The following is a 27935-nucleotide window of genomic DNA, read 5'->3' as shown; positions in this document are numbered from 1 at the left end:
AGACTATCCTAAAGGAGTGATTAAACAAAGTTCTCTAAACAGAAAGGAAATAATAAAAGAAGAAATCTTGGAAGATCAGAAGGAAAAGAACACATTACACAAAAATATGGATAAATGCAACAGGGTTTCCTTCTGCTCTTGAACTTTCTAAAACATGTTTGAGGGTTGAAGCAAAAGTTTTAACTGACTGATGTAGTTCTAAATGTACACATAGGAAACATTTTAGATGAATATTTAATAACAGGGAAGGATAATGGGATGTAAAGTCGGATCACATTGAAATATTTCACCCGAACTGGTGAAATGATACCACCAGTAGGTTATGAAGAGATATAGATAATATAGACAGATAGATATAGATATATAATCTAATACCCAGAAAAAAAACAGTAAATAAAGCTATACACAGATATATTCAAGAATACTACCAATAAATCAAAGTGGAATTTTTTTTTTTTAATGTTGAACTAGCCCATGGAATGCAGGGGAAAGAAAAGAGAAAAACAAAAATAAAAACAAAAAAGTAAAACAGCAGACTTAAACCCTAACATATCAATAATTACATTAAATGTAAATGGTTTAAATACATCAATTAAAAGAGATTGTCAGAGTGTGTTTAAAAACATGATCCAGCAATACACTGTCTGTAAGAAACTAACTTCAAATATCATAACATAGGCAGGTTGAAAGTAAAAAGATATAAAGATATATCATGAAAACAATAATCCAAGGAAAACAAGAGTGGATAAATTAATATCAGATAAAAATAAACTTCAGGGCAAATAAAAATTCCAGAGATAGAAAGGGACATAACGTAATTATTTAAAAAATCATTCACCAAGAAAACAGCAATCCTAAATCTGTATGCACCAAACATAGCCAAAATAATGAAGTAAACTTGATATAAATGAAAGGAGAGTTGGATAAATCCATAATTATATCTGGAGACTTCAAAAAACCCTCTCTCAGCAACTGACAGAACATCTACACAGAAAATGAACAAGAATAAAAAAGAACTCAATAACATCATCAACCAATAGGACCTAACTGACATTTATGAAACAGTCCACCTAATAAGAGCAGAATACACATTGTTTTCAAGTTCCTATAAAACATAAACCAAGATATACCATATCCTGGCCCACAATACAAATCTCAACAGATTTAAAATTGGAACCATACAGAGGGTGTTCTCTGACACATGGAATTAAATTTGAAGTAAAAGCAGAAAGATAATAATAAAATCTTCAAATACTTGGAAACTAAATAACATACTCCTCAATAATCCATAGATCAGAGAAGACATCTTGAGAGAAATATAAAACTACACTGAACTGAATGAAAATGAAAAAAGACATGTCAATAGTTGTGATACACAGAGCGATACTGAGAGGAAAACTTATAGCACTAAGTGCACACATTAGAAAATAGGACAAGTCTCAAATCAACAATTTAAGTTACAACCTAAAGAAACTTTTAAAAAGGTGGGGGGGGGGCAAATTAAGCTAAAATGAGAAGGAAAGAAATAATATATAAGCAGAAATCAATGAACCTGAAAACAGAAAATCCATAGAACAAATCAGTGATATAAAAGGCTAGTTCTTTGAAAAGATTAATAAAATTCATAAACCTTAGCCAGACTGCCAAAGGAAAAAAACAGAGATGACATAAATTATTAACATCACCAATGTAGGGGCTATCACTACAGACTCTGCAAGCATCAAAGGATAATAAGGGAATACTATTAACACCTTAAAACACCCATAAATTTGACAACTTAGATCAAATAGTCTAATTCCTCAAAAATTAAAAACTACCACTATATATAGACATAGATATATAATTTATTATATATTAAGTAGGTATATATAAAATAGATAATTCACATACCATACAACTCACCTAAAGTATACAATTCAGTGGCTTTTAGTATATTCATAGAGTTGTACATTCATTGCCAAAATCAATTTTTTGTACATTTTATCCCCAACACACCCCCTGCCCACTCACCTTAGTCATCACCACACAATCTCCCAATCCCACCTAGCCCTGGGAAACTACTAATCTAATTTCTGTATCTATACAGTTGCCTATTCTAGAATTACATATAAATGGAATGACACAATATGTGGTCCTCTGTGACTGGCTTCTTTCACTTAGCATAATGTTTTCAGTGTTCATTAGTATTTCTTTTTATTGCTGAAAAATACTTCATCCATACATGAGTTATGAACATTTGGGTTGTTTCTACTTTTTGGATATAATTAATAATTCTGCAACAAACATTCACACACAAGTTTTGTGTAGAAATAAGCTTTTTATTTCTTTTCGATATATACTTGGGAGTAGAACTGCCAGATCGTATGGTAATTCTGTATTTGAGTGAGGAATTGTCAGATTGTTTTCCAAAGCAACTGCATCATTTGACATTCTCACCAGCAGTGCATGAAGATTCCAATTTCTCTAACACATGTTATCTTCTTTCTTATAGCCATCCTAGTGGGTGTGAAGTAGAATTAGCCATTCCATGATGGCTAATCAGGCTGAGCATTTTTCATGTATTTATTGTATATCTTTTTATATCCCTTTATTTTTTAAGATTTTATTTTTTCCTTTTTTTAAATTTTTAAAATTTTATTTTATTTTATTTTATTTTATTATGTTAATTGCCATACATCATTAGTTTTTGATGTAGAAACGATTCATTGTTTTCCTATAACACTCAGTGCTCCATGAAGTATGTGCCCTCCTTAATACCCATCACTGGACTAACCCATCCCCCCACCACCCTCCCCTCTAAAACCCTCAGTTTGTTTCTTGGAGTCCATAGTCTCTCATGGTTCATCTCTCCCTCTGATTTCCGCCCCCTTCATTTTTCCCTTCCTTCTCCTAATGTCCTCCATGCTATCCCTTATGTTCCACAATGAATGAAACCATATGATAATTGACTTTCTCTGCTTGACTTATTTCACTTAGCATAATCTCCTCCAGTCCCATCCATGTTGATGTAAAAGTTGGGTATTCATCCTTTCTGATGGCTGAGTAATATTCCATTGTATATATGGACCACATCTTCTTTATCCATTCATCTGTTGAAGGGCATCTTGGCTCTTTCCGCAGTTTGGCTATTGTGGACATTGCTGCTATGAACATTGGGGTGCATATGGCCCTTCTTTTCACGACATCTGTGTCTTTGGGGTAAATACCCTGTAGTGCAATTGCTGGGTCATAGGGTACCTCTATTTTTAATTTTTTGAAGAACCTCCACACTGTTTTCCAAAGTGGCTGTACCAACTTGCATTCCCACCAACAGTGTAAGAGGGCTCCCCTTTCTCCACAACCTCTCCAACATTTGTTGTTTCTTGCCTTCTCAATTTTTGCCATTCTAACTGATCTAAGGTGGTATCTCAATGTGGTTTTAATTTGAATTTCCCTGATGGCTAATGATGATGAACATTTTTTCATGTGTCTGTTAGCCATTTGTATGTCTTCTTTGGAGAAGTGTCTGTTCATGTCTTCTGCCCATTTTTTGACTTATTTGTTTTTGGGTGTTGAGTTTGAGAAGTTCTTTATAGATCTTGGATATCAGCCCTTTGTCTGTAGTGTCATTTGCAAATATCTTCTCCCATTCTGTGGGTTGCCTCTTTGTTTTCTTGACTGTTTCCTTTGCTGTGCAGAAGCTTTTTATCTTGATGAAGTCTCAAAAGTTCATTTTTGCTTTTGTTTCACTAGCCTTTGGAGAGGTATCTTGAAAGAAATTGCTGTGGCCAATGTCAGAAAGGTTACTGCCTGTGTTCTCCTCTAGGACTTTGATGGATTCCTGTCTCAAATTGAGGTCTTTCATCCATTTTGAGTTTATTTTTGTGTATGGTGTTAAAGAATGGTCAAGTTTCATTCTTCTGTATATGGCTGTCCAATTTTCCCAGCACCAGTTACTGAAGAGACTTTTTTCCATTGCATATTTTTTCCTGCTTTGTTGAAGATTATTTGACCATAGAGTTGAGGGTCCATATCTGGGCTCTCTATTTTGTTCCATTGGTCTATATGTCTGTTTTTGTGCCAGTACCATGCTGTCTTGGTGATCACTGCTTTGTAATATAGCTTGAAATCAGGCAGTGTGATGCCCCCAACTTTGTTTTTCTTTTTCAACATTTCCTTGGCAATTTGGGGTCTTTTCTGATTCCATACAAATTTAAGGATTGTTTGTTCCAGCACTTTGAAAAATGTCATAGATCGGGACGGCATTGAAGGTATAGATTGCTCTGGGTAGCATAGACATTTTAACAATGTTTATTCTGATCCATGAGCATGGAATGTTTTTCCATCTTTTTGTGTCTTCAATTTCTTTCATGAGTGTTCTGTAGTTCCTAGAGTATAGATCCTTTACCTCTTTGGTTAGGCTTATTCCGAGGTATCTTATGGTTTTTGGTGCTATTGTAAATGGAATCGTTTGTCTAATTTCTCTTTCTAGAGTTGCATTGTTAGTGTATAAGAAAGCAACAGATTTCTGTGCATTGATTTTGTATTCTGCCACATTACTGAATTGCTGTATGAGTTCTAGTAATTTGGGGGTGGAGTCTTCTGGATTTTCCACATAAGGTATCATTTCATCTGCAAAGAGAGAGTGCTTGACTCCTTCTTTGCCAATTTGAATACCTTTTATTTCTTTTTTTGTCTGATTGCTGTTGCTGGGACTTCTAGTACTATGTTGAATGAGAGTGGCAAGAGTGGGCATCCTCATCGTGTTCCTGATCTTAAGGGAAAGGCTCTCAGCTTTTCCCCATTGAGGATGATATTCGCTGTGGGTTTTTCATAGATGGATTTTATGAACTTGAGGAATGTTCCCTCTATCCCTACACTCTGAAGAGTTTTAATCAGGAAAGGATGCTGTATTTTGTCAAATGCTTTTTCTGCATCAATTGAAAGGACTATATATGGTTCTCTCTCCTCTTATTAATGTGTTCTATCACATTGATTGATTTGCAAATGTTGAACCAACCTTGCATCCCAGGGATAAATCCCACTTAGTCGTGGTAGATGATCCTTTTAATGTATTGTTGGATCCCATTGGCTAGGATTTTGTTGAGAATTTTGGAATCCATACTCATCAGGGATATTGGTCTGAAATTCTCCTTTTTGAGGGGGTCTTTGCCTGGTTTGGGGAGTGAGGTTAATGCTGGCCTCATAGAATGAGTTGGAAGTTTTCCTTCTGTTTCTATTTTTTGAAATAGCTTCAGAAGAATAGGTATTATTTCTTCTTTGAATGTTTGGTAGAATTTCCCAGGGAAGCCATCAGGCCCTGGACTCTTGGTTTTTGGGAGGTTTTTGATCACTGCTTCAATCTCGTTACTGGTTATTGGCCTATTCAGGTTGTCAATTTCTTCCTGTTTCAGTCTTGGCAGTTTATAGGTTTCCAGGAAGGCATCCATTCCTTCCAGGTTGCTCAATTCATTGGTATATGGTTGTTGATAATAATTTCTAATAATTGTTTCTATTTCCTTGGTGTTAGTCGTGATCTCTCCCCTTTCATTCATGATTTTATTAATTTGGGTCCTTTCTCTTTTCTTTTGGATAAGGATGGCCAGTGGTTTATTGATCTTATTTACTGTTTCAAAGAACGAGCTTCTAGTTTCATTCATCTGAGCTACTGTGTTTCTGGTTTCTAATTCATTGATCTCTGCTCTAATCTTAATTATTTCTCTTCTAATGCATGGCATAGGCATTGTTTGTTCCTTTTTCTCTAGTTCTTTAAGGTGTAAAGTTAGTTGGTGAATTCAGGATTTTTCTATTTTTTTGAGTGAGGCTTGGATGGCTATGTATTTCCCCCTTAGGACCGCCTTTGCAGTGTCCCATAGATTTTGGACTGATGTGTTTTCATTCTCATTGGTTTCCATGAATTGTTTAAGTTCTTCTTTGATTTCCTCGTTGACCCAAACATTCTTGAGCAGAGTGGTCTTTAGCTTCCAAGTGTTTGAATTTCTTCCAAATTTTTTCTTGTGATTGAGTTCCAGTTTTAAAGCATTATGGTCTGAGAATATGCAGGGAATAATCTCAGTCTTTTGGTATTGGTTGAGACCTGATTTGTGACCCAGTATGTGGTCTATTCTGGAGAAGGTTCCATGTGTGCTCGAGAAGAATGAGTATTCTCTTGTTTTAGGGTGGAATGTTCTGTATATATCTATGAGGTCCATCTGGTCCAGTGTGTCATTCAAAGCTCTTGTTTCTTTGTTGATTTTCTGCTTAGATGATCTGTCTGTTGCTGAGAGTGGAGTATTGAGGTCTTCTACAATTAATGTATTGTTAACAATATGACTCTTTATTTTGGTTAACAGTTGGCTTATGTAGGTGGCTGCTCCCATGTTGGGGGCATAGATATTTACAATTGTTAGATCTTGTTGGATAGACCCTTTAAGAATGATATAGTGTCCTTCTGTGTCTCTAACTACAGTCTTTAGTTTAAAATCTAAGTTGTCTGATATAAGAATTGCTACCCCAGCTTTCTTTTGAGGTCCGTTGGCATGGAAGATGGATCTCCATCCCTTCACTTTCAGTCTGGATGTATCTTTAAGTTCAAAATTAGTCTCTTGTAGACAGCATATGGATGGGTCCTGTCTTTTTATCCAATCCGCAACCCTGTGCTGTTTTATGGGAGCGTTTAGGCCATTCACATTGGGAGTGATTATTGAAAGATATGAATTAATTGTCATCATGTTGCCTGTAAAGATGTTGTTTTTATAGATTGTCCCTGTAAATTTCTGTTGTATATCACTCTTGGGGTCTTTCTCCTTTTATAGAACCCCCCTTAATATTTCTTGCAGGGCCAGCTTAGTGGTCACATATTCTTTCAGCTTCTGTCAGTCGTGGAAGCTCTGCATCTCTCCATCCATTCTAAATGAAAGCCTTGACAGATAAAGTATTCTTGGCTGCATGTTCTTTTTTCCCTGGCCTCTTCTTTTCCTTTCTTGTCTATTAATTAGTCTTCTAAATCACTAATTCGTTCTTCTGCCTCGCTTACCCTAGCTGTTAGATTATCTAGATTAGATTGGATCTCATTGATAGCATTTTTAAGTTCTGCCAATTCAGCTTTCATTTCTGCCCTTGGAGATTCTATGTTGCCATTAATCGATTTTTCCATTCTAGCTATTGTTTTCACAATTGCTACCATGAATTCCATCTCTGAAATCTTGGTTATCTCTGTATCCATTTGTAAATCTGTGGTATAAGTCATAGTCTCTGAGTCTTTCCTATTTGGGGGGTTCCTCCTCCTAGTCATTCTGTTGAGGGGTGGTTGAGGGAATGTATAGAGCCCAAATTGTTGACCACAACCCAAGCAAGATGCACCTGTTTTATAGGGACCTTACGGTTGCTGGCCTCTTGTTTTCCCAGTCTGTCTTCTGGGGGAGGGGCCTGCCACACTGTTACTCAGGCAACCCTGTTTGGGCAGAGTTGCCCTGCCCCCCTGTGGTGGGGGATGGGCTCAGTGGGAATCAGTTTTTTGGGGCTTTTGTTCTCTGGCGGCTTTCCCTGGTGGCTTTCTGGGTCTCTTCCGAGAGTCAGAGCAGAAGAGATCGTTTCCAACCCTCTGCCTCAGAGCAGAAAGATCGCAGTCTGTTCTTCAGTGAGCTCTCCAGGCCACACTATCTCCATTTCTGTCTGTGCTGCTATAAACTGCAGCATCCTGGGTTGTGTGCCCCTCAGCAGCACTCCTGTCCTCGCCTCCAGGTCGGGGCACGTCTCTGCCCTTTGTGCTTCTAAAACTATCAGCCGCTCCCAGTTCACATGCATGGCCCCGCCACTCCAGGTTTCAGTCCGGGAGGCTGCCCTAAAATCCTTTCCCTGTAGATACCGGTCTGCAAGTCATGCCTGGTCCCCAGCGCAGGAGGCTATTGCTCACCGGCGATGTAGGATCCCGATGGCTCGGCTCCCTCCCCCTTCTGTTTATCCTCTGATATGTGCCCACGGAATCATGGCTCCCTGCTTCATACCTCCAAACCAACCTCCTGTGATATTTTGTGTAGACATCCAGATCTATCTTCTTACATCTCAGGCTGATTTCGTGGGTGTTCAGAGTGGTCTGGTAGATATTCAGCTCAATTCTGGGGACCAGTTGGAATTGGGTCAATACTCCTCCACCATCTTTTCCCTCTATTGTAGATCTTATTTGGAGAATTGTCTATTCAGTTACTTTGCCTATTTTTAATTTGGTTATTTGCTTTTTAACTGTCAAATTGTAATATTTCTTTATAGATTCTAGATACTAGAATCTTATCAGACTTATGATTTGCAAGTATTTTTTCCTATTTTGTGGGTTATTTTTTCATTTGCTTGATAATTTCTTTTGAAAGAAGTTTTAGTTTTCATGAAGCCCAATCTAATCTTATTTGGTTGCTTGTGCTTTTGATGTCATGTCTAAGAAAACATTGCCTAATCCAAGGTCAGAGGTATTTACACCTATGGTTTCTCTTAAGAGTTTTATAGTTTTAGCACTTACATTTAAGACTTTGTTCTATTTCTGGTTAATTTTTGTATGTGGTGTGAGGCAGTGGTCCAACTTATTCTTTTGCATCTGGCTATCCACTTGTCCAAGCAACATTTGTTAAAAGACACTTCCCTTATTGAATTGTCTCAGCACTCTTGATGGAAATCAATTGACTTACAGATTATTTAGAAATACACTTAACTCCCAAGTCGTGAAAGTAGACATTCATAGGACAATCATGGATTTTCTAGTTACATTTTTGTTATTAATTTTAATTCCACTGTCATCTGAAAACAATTTCTGTATGATTTCAATCCTTTGAAATTTGTTGAGGATTGCTTTGTGGCCCAGCATGTAGTCAATTTTTATAAATGTTCCCTGGGCAATTTTTAAAGAATATCTATTCCATACATAGATGGTAGGTAGAATTCCCATACATATTCATATTTCCTATAACTTCACTGAATTTTTGGTCTGTTTTTAAAATCAGTCATTTGAAGATATGTCATAACCACCCATTGTGATCATGGACTTATCCAATTCTAAGAGCTCTGTAAATTTTTGCATATTTTGATTCCATACATTGTCTATAAATTTAGAATTGTGATGTATTGATTATGACTTAAACACTTTATTATAAAGTGATCTTTATCTCCAGTAGTAATTTAAAAAAAATTTATTAACATGTAATGTATTATTTGTTTCAGGGGTACAGGTCTGTGATTCAACAGTCTTACACAATTCAAAGCACTCACCATAGTACATACCCTCCCCAATGTCCATCACCCAGCCACCCCATCCCTCCCACCCCTCCACTCCAGCAACCCTCAGTTTGTTTCTTGAGATTAAGAGTCTCTTAGGGTTTATCTCCCTCTCTGGTTTCATCTTGTTTCATTTTCCCCCTCCCTTCCCCTATAATCCTCTGTCATGTTTCTCAAATTCCTCATATCAGTGAGATCATATAATACTTGCCTTTCTATGATTGACTTATTTCACTTAGCATAATACCCTCTAGTTGTATCCACATCATTGCAAATGGCAGGATTTCATTTTTTTGATGGCTGCATAATATTCCATTGTGTGTATATACCAAATCTTCTTTATCCATTCATCTGTTGATGGACATCTGGGCTCTTTCCATAGTTCGGCTATTGTGGACATTGCTGCTATAAACATTAGGGTGCATGTGCCCCTTTAGATCACTACATTTGTATCTTTGGGGTAAATACCCAGTAGTGCAATTGCTGGGTCATAGGGTAGCTCTATTTTCAACTTTTTGAGGAAACTCCATACCGTTTTCCAGAGTGGCTTCACCAGTTTGCATTCCCACCAACAATGTAGGAAGGTTCCTCTTTCTCCACATCCTCGCCAACATCTGTTGTTTCCTGACTTGTTAATTTTAGCCATTCTGACTGGTGTGAGATGGTATATCTCAATGAGGTTTTGATTTGTATTTCCCTGATACCGAGTGATGTTGAGCACTTTTTCATGTGTCTGTTGGCCATTTGGATGTCTTCTTTGCAGAAATGTCTGTCCATGTCTTCTGCCCATTTCTTGATTGTATTATTTGTTCTTTGGGTGTTGAGTTTAAGAAGTTCTTTATAGATTTTGGATACTAGCCCTTTATCTGATATGTCATTTGCAAATATCTTCTCCCATTCTGTCGGTTGTCTTTTGGTTTTGTTGACTGTTTCTTTTGCTGTGCAAAAGCTTTTTATCTTGATGAAGTCCCAATTGTTCATTTTTGCCCTTGCTTCCCTTGCCTTTGGCGATGTGTCTAGGAAGAAGTTACTGTGGCTGAGGTTGAAGAGGTTGTTGCCTGTGTTCTCCTCAAGGATTTTGATGGATTCCTGTCTCACATTGAGGTCTTTCATCCATTTTCAGTCTATTTTAGTACGTGGTGTAAGAGAATGGTTCAGTTTCATTTTTCTGCATGTGGCTATCCAATTTTCCCAACACCATTTGTTGAAGAAATTTTTTTTCCACTGGACATTCTTTCTTGCTTTGTCAACGATTAATTGACTATAGAGTTGAGGGTCCATTTCTGGGCTCTCCATATTCTGCTCCTTTGATCTATGTGTCTGTTTTTGTGCCAGTATCATACTGTCTTGATGATGACAGCTTTGTAATAGAGCTTGAACTCCAGAATTGTGATGCCACCAGCTTTGATTTTCAACATTCCTCTGGCTATTTGGGATCTTTTCTGGTTCCATGCAAATTTTAGGATTATTTGTTCCATTTCTTTGAAAATATTTGATGGTATTTTGATAGGGGTTGCATTAAATGTGTAGATTGCTCTAGGTAGCATAGACATTTTCACAATATTTGTTCTTCCTATCCATGAGCATGGAACGTTCTTCTATTTCTTTAGTTTTCTATTCTATTCTATAGTTTTCTGAGTACAGATTCTTTGCCTCTTTGGTTAGATTTATTCCTAGGTATCTTATGGTTTTGGGTGTGATTGTAAATGGGATCGAGTCCATAATTTCTCTTTCTTCTGTCTTGTTGTTGGTGTATGGGAATGCCACTGATTACTGTGCATTGATTTTATATCCTGCCACTTCACTGAATTCCTGTATGAGTTCTGGCAGTTTTGGGGTGGAGTCTTTTGGGTTTTCCACATAAAGTATCATATCATCTGCAAACAGTGAGAGTTTGACTTCTTCTTTGCCAATTTGGATGCCTTTTATTTCTTTTTATTGTGTGATTGCTGTGGCTAAGACTTCTAATACTATGTTGAATAGCAGTGGTGATAGTGGACATCCCTACCATGTTCCTGACCTTAGGGGGAAAGCTCTCAGTTTTTCCCCATTGAGAATGACATTCGTTGTAGGTTTTTCATAGATGGCTTTTATGATATTGAGGTATGGACCCTCTGAAGAGTTTTGATCAAGAAAGGATGCTGTACTTTGTCAAATGCTTTTTCTGCATCGTTGAGAGAATCAGATGGTTCTTGTTCTTTTATTAATGTACTGTAACACATTGATTTGTGGATGTTGAACCAACCGTACAGCCCAGGAATAAATCCCACTTGGTCGTGGTGAATAATCATTTTAATGTACTGTTGGATCCTAATGGCTAGTATTTTGGTGAGGATTTTTGCATCCATGTTCATCAAGGATATTGGTCTGTAGTTCTCCTTTTTGATGGGGTCTTTGTCTGGTTTGGGGATCAAGGTAATGCTGTCCTCAGAGAATGAGTTTGGAAGTTTTCCTTCCATTTATATTTTTTTGGAATAGTTTCAGAAGAGTAGGTATTAATTCTTCTTTAAATGTTTGATAGAATTCCCCTGGAAAGCCATCTGGCCCTGGGCTCTTGTTTGTTGGGAGATTTTTGATTACTGCTTCAATTTCTTTAGTGGTTTTGTGTCTATTCAGGTTTTCTATTTCTTCCTGGTTCAGTTTTGGTCGTTTATACATCTCTAGAAATGCATCCATTGGGGCGCCTGGGTGGCTCAGTCGGTTAAGCGCCTGCCTTCGGCTCAGGTCATGATCCCAGGGTCCTGGGATCGAGCCCCGCATCGGGCTCCCTGCTTTTATTGATTTTGAGGGGGGGTTCTCTCTGCCTCCTGGATTTTGATGCCTGTTTCCTTCCCCAAATTAGGGAAATTCTCTGCTATAATTTGCTCCAATATACCTTCTGCCCCTCTCTCTTCTGGGATCCCAATTTTTCTAATGTTGTTTCACTTTATGGTAGCACTTATCTCTTGAATTCTCCCCTCATGATCCAGTAGTTGGTTATCTCTCTTTTTCTCAGCTTCTTTATTCTCCATCATTTTGTCTTCTATATCACTAATTCTCTCTTCTGCCTCATTTATCCTAGCAGTTAGAGCCTCCATGTCTGATTGCACCTCATTAATAGCCTTTTTGATTTCGACTTGGTTAGATTTTAGTTCTTTTACTTCTCCAGAAAGGGATTCTCTAGTATCTTCTATGCTTTTTTCAAGCCCAGCTAGTATCATTATAATCGTCATTCTGAACTCTAGTTCCAACAGCTTACGAAGGTCTGTATTGATTAGGCCCCTGGTAGTCAGTACTGCCTCTCTTTTTTTTTTTTTTTTTGATGTGAGTTTTTCCATCTTGTCCTTTTGTCCAGAGGAGAAGAGATGAATGAAAGAAAATGCTAAAAGGGTAACAATGATCCCAGTAAATATACACTAAACAAATCAGAAGAGTCCCAAAACCAGGGGGAAAAAATAAAAAAGAATATGATCTGGCTGGTGAATAGAACAGAGCCACACACTAGATTTTGGGTGTATTTTGGTCTATTAGAAGAAACTGCCTCTTAAAGAAAGAAAAACATACCTATACAAAAATAAGGGTAAATATGATGAGATGGAATATGACTGTAAAGGTAAAAATTAAAAAAAGATTTTAAAAAAGGAATTGATAAGTTGGTTGAAAAAAGAATGAAAAAAAAATTTTTTAAAAATGTGATCAGGTGGGAGACTAGGACGTTATACACTAGATTTAAGGTATATTTTGGTCTGTTAGAAGAAACTGTATCCCAAAATTTTAAAGAAAGAAAAACATATATACACAAAAAATATAGTTAAATACAATGAAGGGATAGAATATGACTGTAAAAATGAAAATTAAAGATTTTAAAAAGGGAATTGATGTTAGTTGAAAAAGGAAAGAAGGAAAATTCAACTAAAAAAATAGAAAAAGAAAAAACAAAGAAAATTTTAAAAATTAACTTTGAAAGACTAAAGAATATGGGGTAAAATCCATGAATTCTAGGTGCTGTATTTCCCTAGCGCTGGGGTTTTGCCATTCTCATTGATCAGTAAACTTGGCCTTGGCTTAACGTTCTTGCTGATCTTCCTGGGGAGGGGCCTGTTGCAGTGATCCTCAAATGTCTTTGCCTGAGGTGGAATTACACCACCCTTGCCAGAGGCCAGGCTAAGTAATCTGCTCAGGTTTGCTCTCGGTAGCTTTTGTTCCCTGAAAGCTTTCCGTACCACTTTGGAGGATGAGAGTGAAAATGGTGGCCTCCCAATCTCTGGCCCTGGAGGAGCCAAGAACTCAGGGCCCCACTCCTCAGTGAGCCCCCAGAGAAAAGCAGTCAATCACTCCCATCTCCTGCTGCACTCCATGCTCACCCAGTCTGTGACCCAGCATTTCTATCTCTGGCACAGGACCCCGTTTGGAGTCTCCAAACCCAGCAGATTCCTGGAGGATCCTGTGCCACCACTCCTAGAGGAGGAAGGGGAGTCTCCCCGGATCTGCCGCTTGTTGGGTCCCTGCTGGAAGAGCAGTGGCCTGACTGTGCCTCAGATCAGGGTTTATGGCAACCCTGAGCTGAGAGCACACTCCTTGGCTCCATCTTTGCAGCTGGCTTCCCCACTCTGATACCTGGGAGCTCCTCCGCACCAGGCATCCCCAGTCTTTCTGTGATCCCAAGGGTACTGAGACCACACTGTCCCAGCGAGGGTTCCACCACCCCCCTTAGCTACTGGAGTGATGTCCCTCAATGGAGCAGACTTCTAAAGGTTCCAATTTTGTGCTCTACGGCTCTATCAATCACTTGCCAGTAGCTGGCTGAGGGAGGCTCCCCCGAGGTCTATCTATCTTCCCAAATATCGCCTCAGATTCACTTCTCCGCACATCCTACCTTCCAGAAAGTGGTTGCTTTTCTGTTCATAGAATTGCTGCTATTCTTTTCTTCAATCTCCTGTTGAGTTTGTACATGTTCTTAATGGTTTGATCCCTATCTAGCTGAATTCCTGGGACCAGATGAAATTTAGGTCTCCTACTTCTCTGCCATCTTACTCCTCTCTTCCAGTAGTAATTTCTTAAAGTCTGTTTTGTCTGGTATTAATACAACTATATCAGCTTTCTTTCAATTAATGTTTTCTTTTATCTTTATTTTTTATCCTTATGTTTTACATGTATCTTTTATAAATGTAAAACATTTATAAATCAGGGGCACCTGGGTGGCTCAGTCGTTAAGCATCTGCCTTCAGCCCAGGTTGTGATCCCAGGGTCCTGGGATCGAGCCCTGCATCGGGCTCCCTGCTCCATGGGGATGCCTGCTTCTCCCTCTCCCACTCCCCCTGCTTGTGTTCCCTCTCTTGCTGTCTCTCTCCCTGTCAAAAAAATCAATAAAATCTTAAAAAAAAAAAAAAACCATTTATAAATGAGTTTTGGTTTTTACTCAGTCTGAAAATCTTTTCATGCAAGATTTAGTCTATTTGATTTTAATATAATTACTGATATGTTTGGGTTGGATTTACCATACCTGTTCTCTATTTCTCCTTTTCTGCCTTTAAAAAATAGATTCTGGGTGTTTTTTTATGATTACTTTTCCCACTATTATCTTGGAAATCATGCATCACCATACTGTTTTAATGGTAACACTAAAAATTATCACATGCATCCTTAAGTTATACATATCTAATACTATTTGGTATTATACTCTACCTAGGCATTACAAACAAAGGTCATTAGAACTATCTTTAGCTACATTTATATGCCCTCCCTGAATTTTATATCATTGTTGTCATGCATTTTTTTTTTTTTTAAGTAAGCTCCATGCTCAGTGTGGAGCCCAACATAGGGCTTAAACTCACAACCCTGAGATCAAGACCTCAGCTGAGCCACGCAGGCAGCCCTGTTGTCATGCATTTTAATGTTCTATATATCTTTAAACCTAATAACACATTATGATTCTTTTTTTCAGTCAGTTTTCATTTGTATTCACCTACATCATTTTCACAGCACTTCAGTCATTTGTGCTTCCATCCAGGATCATTCTCTTTCTTCTTGAAGAACACCTTCACTGATGCATCTCCTGGTGACACATTCTCCATTTTTATTTGTGTGAAAATGTCTTTCTTTTCACTCTTGAAAAGATATAGAATTATAGGTTAACACTTTTCTTTCATAACTTGATACCATTTCAAGGTCTTCTGATTTCAGTTGTTTCTATTAAGTGACAAGCTTGAGTCTAATTTTGGTTTCTTTGAAAACAGTATTTTTTCCAAATGATAGCTTGTGTTTTTTTGTTTTTAGTTTTTAATGCTTTTACTATATGCCTATGTATGGATTTCTCTTTTTTCTGGTTCGGGGTTTGCAGGGCATCTTAAATTTGTGACTCAGTGTCATTCACTGGTTTTTGGCAAGCTTTCCTCCATTACTTTTTCCTGACCTGTCTTTCTAGGACTCCAATTATACATATGTCAGAATCTCTCCCTATACTGTCTCTCTCTCATAATCTTCTGTATTTCCTACATTTTTATCCCTCTAGGTTTCACTGGTATTGATTTCTTCTGACCTATCTTCCAGTCCACTGATTTCTCTTATATATGTATAGTCTGATATTAAACCTATCCAATGAGTTCTTTGATTTAGTTTTTTCAGTTCTATAAATTTCATATGGTATGGGTTTTAGTTGTGGAAAAAAAAAAAAATCCCAATCTTGTTTTCTGTCTCCTCAAGCCTACTAAACAGTTACTTTAAGGTCTGTGTAATTCTAATTTTAAGCCAGGCACCATACCACATGTTTTACAGACATTATTTCACAACAACCCTGATGGATTATTTTTTATGGAAGAAAGTGGAGATCACACACACTGTTTCTAAATAGTAAAGCCAATAACCAAACAACCAAGTCTTCCAACCTTCAAAATTCATGCTCTTAACCATCTCATTATGAGACTATGGAAGTTCCAAATATCTGACTAAACCAGAGTTCAAAACTTGTAAGGTTAATTTATCTCCTACCAGAGTAAACTTTCTCTGTCCTTGTAATTGGTTCCCCATCAAACCCCATCATAATACTCATCCTGAATTTGTTTTCTTTTTCATATACCTACCTACATTTATTCATTCACTCATCACTCAGTATTTTTTGAGCATCTATCACACTGTGCTAGGCTCTCAAATTTCATAGTAAGTAAGGCAGACATGGTTTCTGTCTCATGGAACTTTGATTCTTGTGGGAGATAAACAGTAAACATGTAAGCAAATATACAAGATAATATCAGGCAGTGATGAAGTCAATAAGAAAATAAAACAGTGTGACTTAGTAAACTGGAATATTGAAGGTTGAATTTAGCCAAGTGGTCAGGGTAGCTCTTCAGAGATGACATTTGAGTTGCAATCTGAATAAGGAGACTATTCTAGGCAGAAGGAAGAATAAAAGTTTAAAGGCGCCACATTTTTTAATGCAGAGAAAAAATTGGGTTTTGTCTGGATCCTCATGAATAAAGAGCAGAGTGGTAGAACATGAGATAGGAAAGTTAGCAGGAATGGAAATCTGGACACCATTTAAGATAAAAAACAATGGTAGCAACTTTCAGTTTGAGTTATAAGGGAATAACTGTGCTCAGATTTACCCTTCTACCGTAAGCCACTAGAAAACTGGACAAAATATATGAAATGACTATTCTCAGACACTGGGGAACAAGCAGCACAGAACTGTGATCCATGTAAGAAAGAAAATAAAGTGACTATGCTCACCCTAGCTCTTTGCCTGAAAACACATTCCAGACCACAAGGAAGTAAAGCAATCCCAAGCTGAGTGCATGGTCTCATTGAGTTGAGATAAATAGGAGTTCGGGGAGATTGAGGAGACTGGAAGCTATAGGTCAGAGTTTCAGAAAGGAGAGAGCTATTCAGTAAAAGAATTCCAGAAATCTCCATAGGGATCCTCTCTTTGAAACTGCATTTTTAATACCCACCCCCATACACACACATTTTTCATACTTGTATGCACTAAAATTTGAGAATCACTACTCTAGAGACCTAAGAAACCAGAACACAGAAGAAACAGATGTAATATCCTCAGGGGAACAGGCTACATTTCCTATTACTGCCTGAGGTGGTGATGAATATCACCACTGCAAATGTACACTGACCTCTCTGTTTTAGCTAAAGATAAAAGGGGTCAGGTTGACTTTTAAGTGAGTGAAGATTTCACAGTGTGGTAGAAACTGTGGCAAAGAAACTCTTCCAACTCTGCTTCCATTCTGGGAGCCATCATATTGATTCAGGTTTTCACCTCAGCCTGGAATATGTGTTCTTTGGGGCAGATTTTTGCACTTCCCAGGTATAGGCATATGCGAGTGTGGTTGTTGGTTAGAGGAGTGACTAAATAAGTGAATTAACTAACCCAGGGAGACCAGGACCAGGAGATGGTCATTTACATCTCCACTCTGCTAAGGTTGGGTGAAGGTAGCCTTATGGTCTTTGGGACTTCTAAGGTTGGGTGAGGAAGGTAGACTTCTGGTCTTTGGGAACCACCCAAGGATCCCTGCTGGTTCATCACTCACTCCAGCCAGCCCTCATCAAGGTAGGCAATGACCCTCTATTCTCCATGACCTGGCTAATGCCACCCCTATGGCAGGGGACTGTCACTACACCAAGGACCCAGCATCCTGTCAAAATTTGGGATCAAGTTTGGTTTTGAAAAGAGCAAAGAGAACGACATAATTTAAAAATCAAAGAAATTCGTTTTAGTAGTAAAAGGTTAACAGCCTTTAGGAGGAACAATTTTTAATCACCCTCGTCTAGACTCTATCACTGGAATCACCAGCCGCCGAGTGAAATATGGCCCAACTGCCGCCACCAAACAGCTCCTAAAGACTGTTGTATTTAATCATGTCTGTGCACCACTTATGGATTTTCATTATGATTCCCGATGCTGTTGCGCTGGGTAAAATATTAATATCCATAGTAATGATGCATGAAGCTTGGAGTGTAATTTCTTCACTCTTCTTGTCTGATATTAAATTGTTACCACTTTATCATTTGTGTAGAACTGCACGTTTCAATTAATCTTTCCATATCAGCAGCCCTGATTAATATAGATCATGATTCATAAGCTTATCGTCACTATAGTTTTAACAGATCATTTATAAAGATCTTAAATTTCAGGGTCTGGGAGGTGCAGCTGCTGTGTCCAATGTGCCTCTTTATTCTCTGTTCCAACAGTGCTGCTATACACCGGCTGTCACCTCCTGTTGAATAATTAATTTCAGGAAACCAAATTTACCCAAGGAAAAAAAACAACAGAATGAGGGGACTGGCGATTGGCAGGGTAATGGACAATGTTTGTTCACCTTTCCATGCCCAGCCCGGATGTTGCCTGTTCTTCATTGGTCAGAACTGCTGCTCTGGGGGACTAACCACAGGTGTGTATGGGCTTCTGCTGGCTGCAGGGGGCAATCCCAGCCAGCACAGCTATCCCAGGACAGTTGTTGAGGTTTGATGTAGCATTGGATAACTTCCCAGGCAGCTGCTGCTGCTCACATGAATCTACAGACCTCATTAGGCTTGGCATGGTGCCTGGGGCCTTACATTCATCCTGGAATACACAGTTTAAGCCATGTGGTCAGGGTAGGGTGGGGGTGAGCTGGGGAATTAGTGAAAGGTTTTCAAACATTTCTATGAACACCAGAACCACACAGGGTTTGAGCTTTTTCATTAGAAGAAGCTGTTGAGCCTCAGAGAGAGTTCTTTGGTCCATAGACCCACAGCCCAGCATTGTAAGCCTGGGAAGATATTGCAGGGACTTCTTCACTGTCCTGCCTCTCAGCCAACTTGAGGCTAGAGCATGCCCATGCACAATCCCCTAGAGAACCGCCCTCTTGTTTGAACAGAACACCAAGGAGAGCAGGAACTAAAGCAGAGCTTACCGACTTTTTTGGGTCTGTATCCAAAGCTTAATTCTTATGGCTCGAACTTCTCAAAGGCTTCATGTACACAGGAAAACAACTGGAATTTAAACACAAGCAAAAAAATTTATTCTAGTAACTGGTCTAGTAACTAAAATGATAACATTTGTTCACTTAAAATTTTGAATATTTTGTTTCAACCTCAATCAAATCATGTGACCAACTTGTTCTGAGTAAACTTGTACATCTTCTCTGTGAAAGGCATGTTGTGGGCCCTAAGGCTCAGGCTTACATCTTAGCTTGGGTTCTCCCTGAAGATTCCAAGATAAAAATTAAAGAGCAAGTAGTGCATTCGGGAGATGATCCTAGGAAACATCATTAAGGGAGTGAGGCAGAGAAAGGGCGGGTGGGGGGGGTCGGTAGTCAGTCATGGCTGCATTACTCAGGAAGTCACCACCATGGGTAACTGGTTACCTTTGGGAGACCGTGAGGAACATACCTCAGAGACAGCTCAGTGATGGGGTAAAGAAGCCGAATCATTTACTTACCAAGTCCCCATCTGTTATTGAAAGGGCTAATTTCTAGGGCCTTCACTCTCCCACGCTCACTCCAGACTTGCCCTGTGTGTAAGCAAAGTGATTTCGACAGCCAGAAACAAATGCCCTGAGATGGAAAGTATGATGTATTCCTAGTAAGCAGGCTTGACATGTAGAGGTGAGAGCCAAGAGAATGTCACCAGAGCCAAGAGCATTTTTTCTACAGCCACCCTCTAAGCCCATGCATTTGTTCACTCATTAATTCAAGAAGTGTTCAGAGATGTTTTCTTATCTACCACCCTCCAGACAGGAGATAGTGATTCCTGAAAAAGTTCACTAAAGTTGTGAAGCTTTAAATTAAAAAAAAAAAAGTTGCATAAGCATATCTTACATGTTTTATTTTGACTAAAACATACATTTATTCACCATTAATTTGATGTTGGGCCACGTTCTGGTATGAACATATATACTTATGGTGTTCTACCTTCCCTTTCTTGTAAAAACCACACCCATAGAAATGCATTACTCCCAATTTCCAGTTTCTATAAAGTACAGCAAGAACTTAAAGTCATTTTTGAAGCAATCTCAGTACAGAAACTTTCTAGATGTTTATGATTTTTCTCTAGTCTTTTATGTTTTTTTCCACATCTAATTCAACAGCTATTTTTCATTGACTTGTGCTTATTGAGTCCAAAGCATTCAATTTAATGTTCAAAGAAGCAACAATTCTTCTTTTTACACTTATCATCAGTTTATGTAACATTTAATTCAATTTCATGGTGACAATATTAAGTACAACTGTCACACACAGTTTTATGAACAAAGACAATTAACGCTTGGTAAGGTACAGCTTGACTTGTGGATGCCCAAACACATGGGCCTCCTGTTGGTGAGCAATATTATCGCATGCCAGGCAAATCTACATAATTAACTCATTGGATCCTCCTAATAACCTAGAGTGAGGGACTGTTGTTACACCCACCTACAGAAGGTTCTGAGGCATACTTGGCTCAGGATTATACAGCCAGTAGTAAGTGACAGATCTCAGTTTCTAACCCAGGGAGTCTGACCAGAGAACCCAAGCTCTTTACCACAAGCCACACTGCCCTGTCTAAAGAGTGGCCTTTAACAGGTAACCATGATTTTTCTTCCATAATGTGACACTCTTAGAAGTGACAGGGTCCCTTAATGATAGGGACACCCACACCACAGAGGTTAAACTGCACAGTCCTGAGCGAGCCGGAAATCTGACTAAATAGCCATGAGTATTCACTGTGTCATGGGCACTGGCTAAAAGAAATTGTTAGGGGGGATTAAGTGGGGACCAGTTAAGGGAGTTTCAATGGGTGGGAATCAAGGGGAGCACAGAGACAGCCTCATGAAGCTTACAAATCAAGTGGAAATAAAGCATGTGCACCTTAGTTATATTATAAGGTACTACAAGTATTTGTAATATAAGGGTATCAAAATACGTGTGAATTAAAAAATGTTATGAGAGTTCAGAGGAGAGAGAACATCTTTTCAACTCAGGAATCCAGGAAGTGTTTATAGAGAACAGAGCTGGCTACTGAATGTGGGTTGGATTTGGAGTGGTAAAGGACAGGACATTCCAGGTGGAGGGAAAAAAGCAAAGAGGTGAAAAGCCACAGGCGTTAAAGAATGTTAAACAATGCTAAGTAATTGTGTTTGCCTGATGGAGAGGGGGTGAGTGATCACTGTGAGCAGTAGGAGGCAGGACTAGAGGTTGCATTCAGGTTACAAGCTAAGGTTTGGATTTACTTGGTAATGAGTAATGAACTGGGGTATGTTTCTGAACTGGAGGACAAAAGAGGCAGAAGAACCTGGCCTGGCCCCTAGGAATGAAGACTTTGGAGCTAGGCTACCTGGTTTCCCTTGCCTTTCCCTTTACCCTGAGACAAATCACATCCCAGGGTCTCAGTTGTCACATTTGTAATATGGGGATAATAATGGTACCTACCTCTTAGGGTTGTGCAGATTAGTTTATAATCTGTAAAGAGCTTAGAATGGTACACAGAGTAAGGGCTTTGTAAGTATTATTTATTAGAGTATGACTGAAGTTGAGCATTAGGCAGTTTAAGCTGGTGGCAGAGAGTGGCTGGCAAAGGGAAGAGAGGGAAAGAAGCAATGAGAGTCTGAATGGGTAAGGAAGGCCGGAGGGACAGAAAATGTGTGCTGCTCACAACCATTGGTGGATTTTGAACCTTCTCCTTCCCCACAACCAGCCTTTTTGCTTGCTGAGCTTCTGGGTTCCCCTGTATGCCTCCCAGGGAGCCTTTGGCAGGTAGCCCAGCCAAGAATCTCACACAGGGTGCTTCTTCCAACAGTGCGCTCAGCCACCCTGCTCCCCCCATCCTCACCACTTCTGTGAAAATAGGAGTGAATGCTGCCACCGTTCTTCAATAAATATCCTTCCTTCCCAGAGCGTCCCATCAGAATTAGACACTGCCAAGTGTTTAGCCTTGTAGTGCATTTTACAATTCACAACATATTTTTCTATTGAATGTCAACTCTGCTCTATTTACTCTTATGTGTTCAGTACTTAGTATGGTGCTTGGAAGAAAGCAGCTAGTCTGGGAACGTTTGTGAATGAACAGAAAAATGAACTAATGAATGTGTGTTATCTCTCTTCACTATCAAACAAAATTAGTCCAGAGACTTAGAAAAAAGTCTGATACATAGCAATTATTCAGTAAATGATGGCTAGAACTTATTACTTAATCCCACTATTCCACTACTCACAGTCTGCCTTGCCTAGAACCTGATGCGGGTGTGGGGGAAAGGGGAGCTACCTGGAGGTAGAGCCTGGATCCTCTTCCTGGGTCAGTCCCTGATCATTCCAGAGGAAGTACCTGATTCATGTCCATTCAATCAAATTGATTAAACTTTTAAATACACCTGAGTTCAGTGAAGTTTAACAAATTTGATGGTAATTGATGGCCCCATCTCTCCATTGAACCTTTTACTTCTTCATCAGATACCCCTGCCTATAGTTCTGGCCTCACAGCGTGGAGTGTGAACAGATAGGTGTCAGGTTGGGCCACTCCTTCTTCTGCCCCTGAGGATCAATTATCTGGACACACTGCTTTGCTATCACATCATGGCCTTCACTGGGTTAACAAGTTTGTAGAGATAGCCTTATTGGTGATCTCATAGCAGAATGGCCATCATCTTGGAGATAATAGAACCGCTTTAAGAATTGGTATGTCTATTTACAAAATGGGGGAAATTATATCTATTTCTAATTTATAGGCAGGGCAAATAAGCTAACTAAATAATTAGAAGTTTTTGTTTTTTTCCCAAAAGTAAAGCATTATAAAAGTAACCCTAGATATTGCCATTATTATTCAAATTAATTTCTTAAAAACTCTAGTCTCTCACCTCTTTGATCACACCCCTTAGAGTGTGATACTGTAGTTTTCACTAACTGGTATTTTACTAATCCAGAATCATCAAAGCTGAATGAGTAAAAATTCTGAATCCTAGAGGTTTAAGAAAGAATTACAGCATTATTGTTTAAAGGCAGACTAAGGAGCTAGAGAAGGGGGAGTGCTAGAATAAGTAATGTAGGGTATGACTTAGGTGTGGGGAGACTTGCGGTCTTAGATCCAGCCAATTCCTCAGGGCTTCTGATTCTTCCTCATGTGGTAAGAATGGACTAGGTCATCTCTAGATTCTCCTTCCTCTGTGATCAGGAGAGTAATTCTTGCTTTGCAAGTATGTTGGAAAACTGGAAGTTTATTTTTTAATCCTTGTTTCAATTTATTTTCTTCAGTAAATTACACATTTGTCTGAGATCTGATCATACACTATTGTTTGCTTGATAAATCCTTTTTGGACTTATGGAGAAGTATTTCTGGACCTTAACCCAACCTGACATATCAGATACCATAAAACCCACAGCCATTACTATGAAATACAAATAGTTACTGATGTTCAAAGCAATGCTCCAGGACACTAATCCCTGTCCTATATCTGGCCTTCCACTGATCATACCTCTGTCCGCTCTGAATATTGCCTGACTCCAAATTTATACTTAGTCTCTCTCTTATGGATTAGAAGTAAGATATTGGCTGTATTCTGACATTCTGGCCAAAGTCCTAGAACCACTGAAATCCTGCCCTGCCTTTCCACCCTTGCTACAGGGACAGAACAGGAATCATACCTCCTTAATACTAAGCCAGCACCAATACTGCTAAATGCAAGTCTCCTTTCTGAAGCTCAGTTGAAAAACTTTTTGGCTAGAGAAATGAGGATATAAGGAAGCAGCAAGCATCAAGATGGGCCTTGGATCCCCTACCCAAACAACAGTTTAGATTCAAAGGATAGGCTCAAAGGGATGGCTGCCTTGCCTGAGGAGGCCCTCTTTGATCTGAGGAAAGGCTAAGGATGGGCACTGGCCTTAGAAACACAGTAATCCCACCTACCAGGAACAGGGCCCAATCAGATACCTATCTCACGCATCAGGTTGGCAACTTATTCTCTCTTATGGAGATGCTCATATAACAGTGAACCAAGGGGCAGAAGATGGAAGAGTCCTTTACCCCATACTCCCTAGTATTTGTGTTTGAGCCTCCACTTTCCCAAATGGACTTTAACTGGCTCTTACCCCTGACTCTCAGGGCCTCCTATCAGAGCCTCCTTCCTGGTTACAGTTCACACTAGCCCCTTGGTTGGTGCCCTGGCAGAGTCAACCCCAAGCACTAAGGTTGTTTTAGCTTTTCATCCACCAGTCTTGAGATATATAACATAAAAGTGAAGATTCCTTGGTGCCTAAAAAAAGAATTTTAAGAGAGGCTTAATAGCTATATAGGACTTTGGGGAAATTTAACCACAAGTAAAAATTTTTTGTGCCTCTGTGTGAAAAGAGAGTGAATATTTACTTTAAAAAAATGAGAGTATCACTTGACACAAATAAGAACACTACAGCAACTATGAAAGTTTCATGATTGAGAGAACAATTCTCATTTGTTTTCAATGCCCTAGGGTAAATCAGAGCCAATTTATCTACATTTCAGGCAGGTCTGAATTTCTTCACCCTCTCTCCTCCTACTTAAAAGACACCCAACCTCAAGCCCATCAAACTCCAGACCATTTGGGTCTTTTAGAGTTATAATTTTGCTTCTTTATGTCTTTATTGCTCCTTTGATAGATAAATTGAAAAAAAGAAAAAGATATGAAGGAGAACAACAAAAAGCTATAATTATGAAGATTCAATTTAATTTTAAAGCTTGTGGACAGAAAAGAAGAAGCCAGAAAAGAAGGAACCAAATTAATTTAGCAGGGAAGCATTGCATGAAATATTGTTGAAGTTTAATAACCATGCAAAGACAGATGATATGTGTGGAAAAATTAGTTGTAGGACCTCATAATAGTCTATTAATATTTCCTACAGGCGCAAAACCCTTTCCTGAATAATTGTGACAAAGTAATCTTTTGAAAAAGAGTGAGCTGAAAAAAAAAAAGAATCTTCAAAAGGAGACAGTGATGATGAAGGTGCTAGAAGGAGAAGGAGACTCTGTGTCAGCCAGGGAATCTGAGGGTGTGTTTGCTATAACTCACCGTGGCCAGACAAGGGAGATAAAGCTCCCAGATGATCAGAAGCCATGTGGAGGGCATATCGACGCAGGCACATCTGCACTGTAAAGAGCTGGGAAAACAAACAAACAGCGTGGTTTTTAGACATACCTGTCTTCTTATAAGTCTTTATGAAAATGATTTAATATTCCTACCCACAAGGTCAACATCACTGAGCTCTCAGTCAGGCAGATGAAAAAACTGAGATACACAACAATGGAGTCACTGGTTGCAGGGGCCCCCAGGAGATTCCAGCAGAGAGGGAATAGGGAGGCCCTGCCTCAGGCAGTGTGACGGGCCTGGTGGCCTCCTCATGTCACAGAGACATGGAATAGCTTCTTCTGGCTTTGTCTTTCCTGCAGAGGCTGAACCCTGCTTCTGATTTTACAAAGTCTGAGCTCCCCAAAGCAAAGCATCTGAATTCCTTCATTCTGATCTAACAGAAAAGGCAATTATTCTGTACACCCCTAGTGGGAACTCAGTAAATTCTTGTTGATAAAATTGGAAAAGGAGAAGGGGGAAAAGGAAAGGGATTAATATTTAAATTAGTATTTAAATTAAATACATAAACTAATAATATTTGTTAATAACCTATAATGTTGCAATGCATTAAAATGCATTAATTTCTCTAATCCTTACAACTGCAAAGCAGTTGATACTATGCCCATTTTACAGACTAGAAGGAGTTTCCAGTTTCTCATGCAACTGGGAACTGGCAGAGCAGAAGAATCAGACCAAAAATACTGCCTCTAGAAGGTTTTTGTGGAAGGACTGGTGAAGTTTGCTTCCCTTCCTTTTCTGCAGAGGTCTCTCCTACCCTTCACTGACTTACAGAGGCTACCTTTATTTCTGGAATCTTGGTCCCAGTTGTTAAAGTTACCTCTGTCCAAGGAAATGGCTCATAGTGAAGGATCCTATTCCTGCCCTACTGAGCATATTCCTGCCCTAATTTAGACTCTCTGCTGCATAGCTACTGATGATCTGGGTTATCTAGGACAAGGGCCACGATCAACAAGCTCATGAAAGTCTGCAGGACTGAGAACTCACTTCTTCCAGAGTAACATAATCATGGGGCATCCAGGTTGTGAGTACATGAGATGAAATAGTTGAATATCTTGCAGGAAGACTTTTGAAAGGCATAATGGATGGGGTTGGGTACCATTAGGTTACAGCTCCCATCTTTCAGATGAGAGACCTGGATACTTTTAGGGAGCAAAACTTTTCCTCCAGGATTCTACCTGCAGGATAGGTTAATGTTCTATTTGGTTTAGACATACTGACCCAAAATATGCATGCATGGCTGGGACAGGGGCACAAATATCAGCAAATTATGGGGGCGGGGGAAGAGGGGAGCACAGTGACCATGGCTCATACAGTGTTGAACCATGGAAGGTGATTTACAGAACATGGATTTGTTTGATGTGATCATAGCCAGCAGAGAATTTTAGTTTTCACTTCTTTTGCTCCCATGATGGACCACACCAAGACCCACCCTGACCACCTCAAATGCTTCAGTAAGTTATTCTTGGTTCAAAACATCAGAGCATAGTGGTCATTGGGACTAATCCTGGGATAGGACAGGACTGTACTTGCAGCTCAGAAGTCATCAAAAGCCTCATTTGAGGCTCCTCTTTCCATCTCCCTCTTCCCAGACATATTGAGGCCCTTGCTAAGAATATAAAGCAAGGTGGGCCCCCATTTCAGAGGTGTACCTGCAAATCAAGAATCCACTGCTTTAGGCTAGGCAAAGACAATGAGCTCCCACTATGAATGAGGACTCCCAGAAGCCAGTTGAAATCCCCATGGTATGTGGGGTGTGATAAAGCCTAAATCCTAGAAGCTTATCCTAGAAGCTCAAGAATTTGTCCTACTGAGAAAATTCCACTTCTTCATAAAAATTATTTTAGTCATACCATATCACTATTAGGCACAGCATATTTGACCAGACTGCCAGTTTCATTTACAGAATTCTATAGAATTCATTCATTCCACAAACACTGACTAAGCACCTATATTCTGTGTCTGCCGAAGGTTAAAAAATGAATAACGCACAGTTTCTGGGTTTCAGGATTTATCTACCTGAGGAGCTAAGCCTATATTCAGAAAATTAGACCTAAGTAAACAGGATTTTCAACTCTCAAATTCTTTGTGACTTTATAATATTGTAGGACAATACACATGTTAACTTATAAATGTAATAAACCTTCTGCTTTTCCTTATTTTTCATTCATTAGTCAATTGGAAGTTCCGTGACTATGTTTAATTTTTGTAAAATTGGAGTCCAGATAGTTTAGGAAGCATCTATATTTTACAGACCCCTACCTAAGTCATAAGTACTTAGCCTGCAAATATCCCAAGCCTCACAAATTACTGAAGGCGCATTTGCACTTAAACTTTCCTCGCTTTGACCTGCTAAGCCACAACCAAGCTGTCATAAGCTGATGACACCACCTGGTGGTTGGAGCCTGGAACAGTAGCTCTAGTTTAACTCAAATCTCTCCTCCCTACTTCCTCCCTCTTCTCACCCAATCAGGAGATTGTGCACATGCAGAATACACACTTCTCTCTCACTGCTCCCTTGGGCTTTTTCATTACCTAGTTTGTTTATACATATCCTAATATATAATATCAGGAAATATTTTTCACACATGTATACCAACATGTGCTTCAACAACATCCCTCGTTTTGTTTCCCTACTGGAAAA

The sequence above is a fragment of the Mirounga leonina genome, unplaced genomic scaffold, assembly GCF_011800145.1.
Source record: "Mirounga leonina isolate KUSES-001 unplaced genomic scaffold, KU_Mleo_1.0 Mir_115, whole genome shotgun sequence".
Classification (NCBI taxonomy): Eukaryota; Metazoa; Chordata; class Mammalia; order Carnivora; family Phocidae; genus Mirounga; species Mirounga leonina.
The sequence above is the reverse complement of the archived record's forward strand: the minus strand, read 5'-3'. Positions refer to the sequence as shown.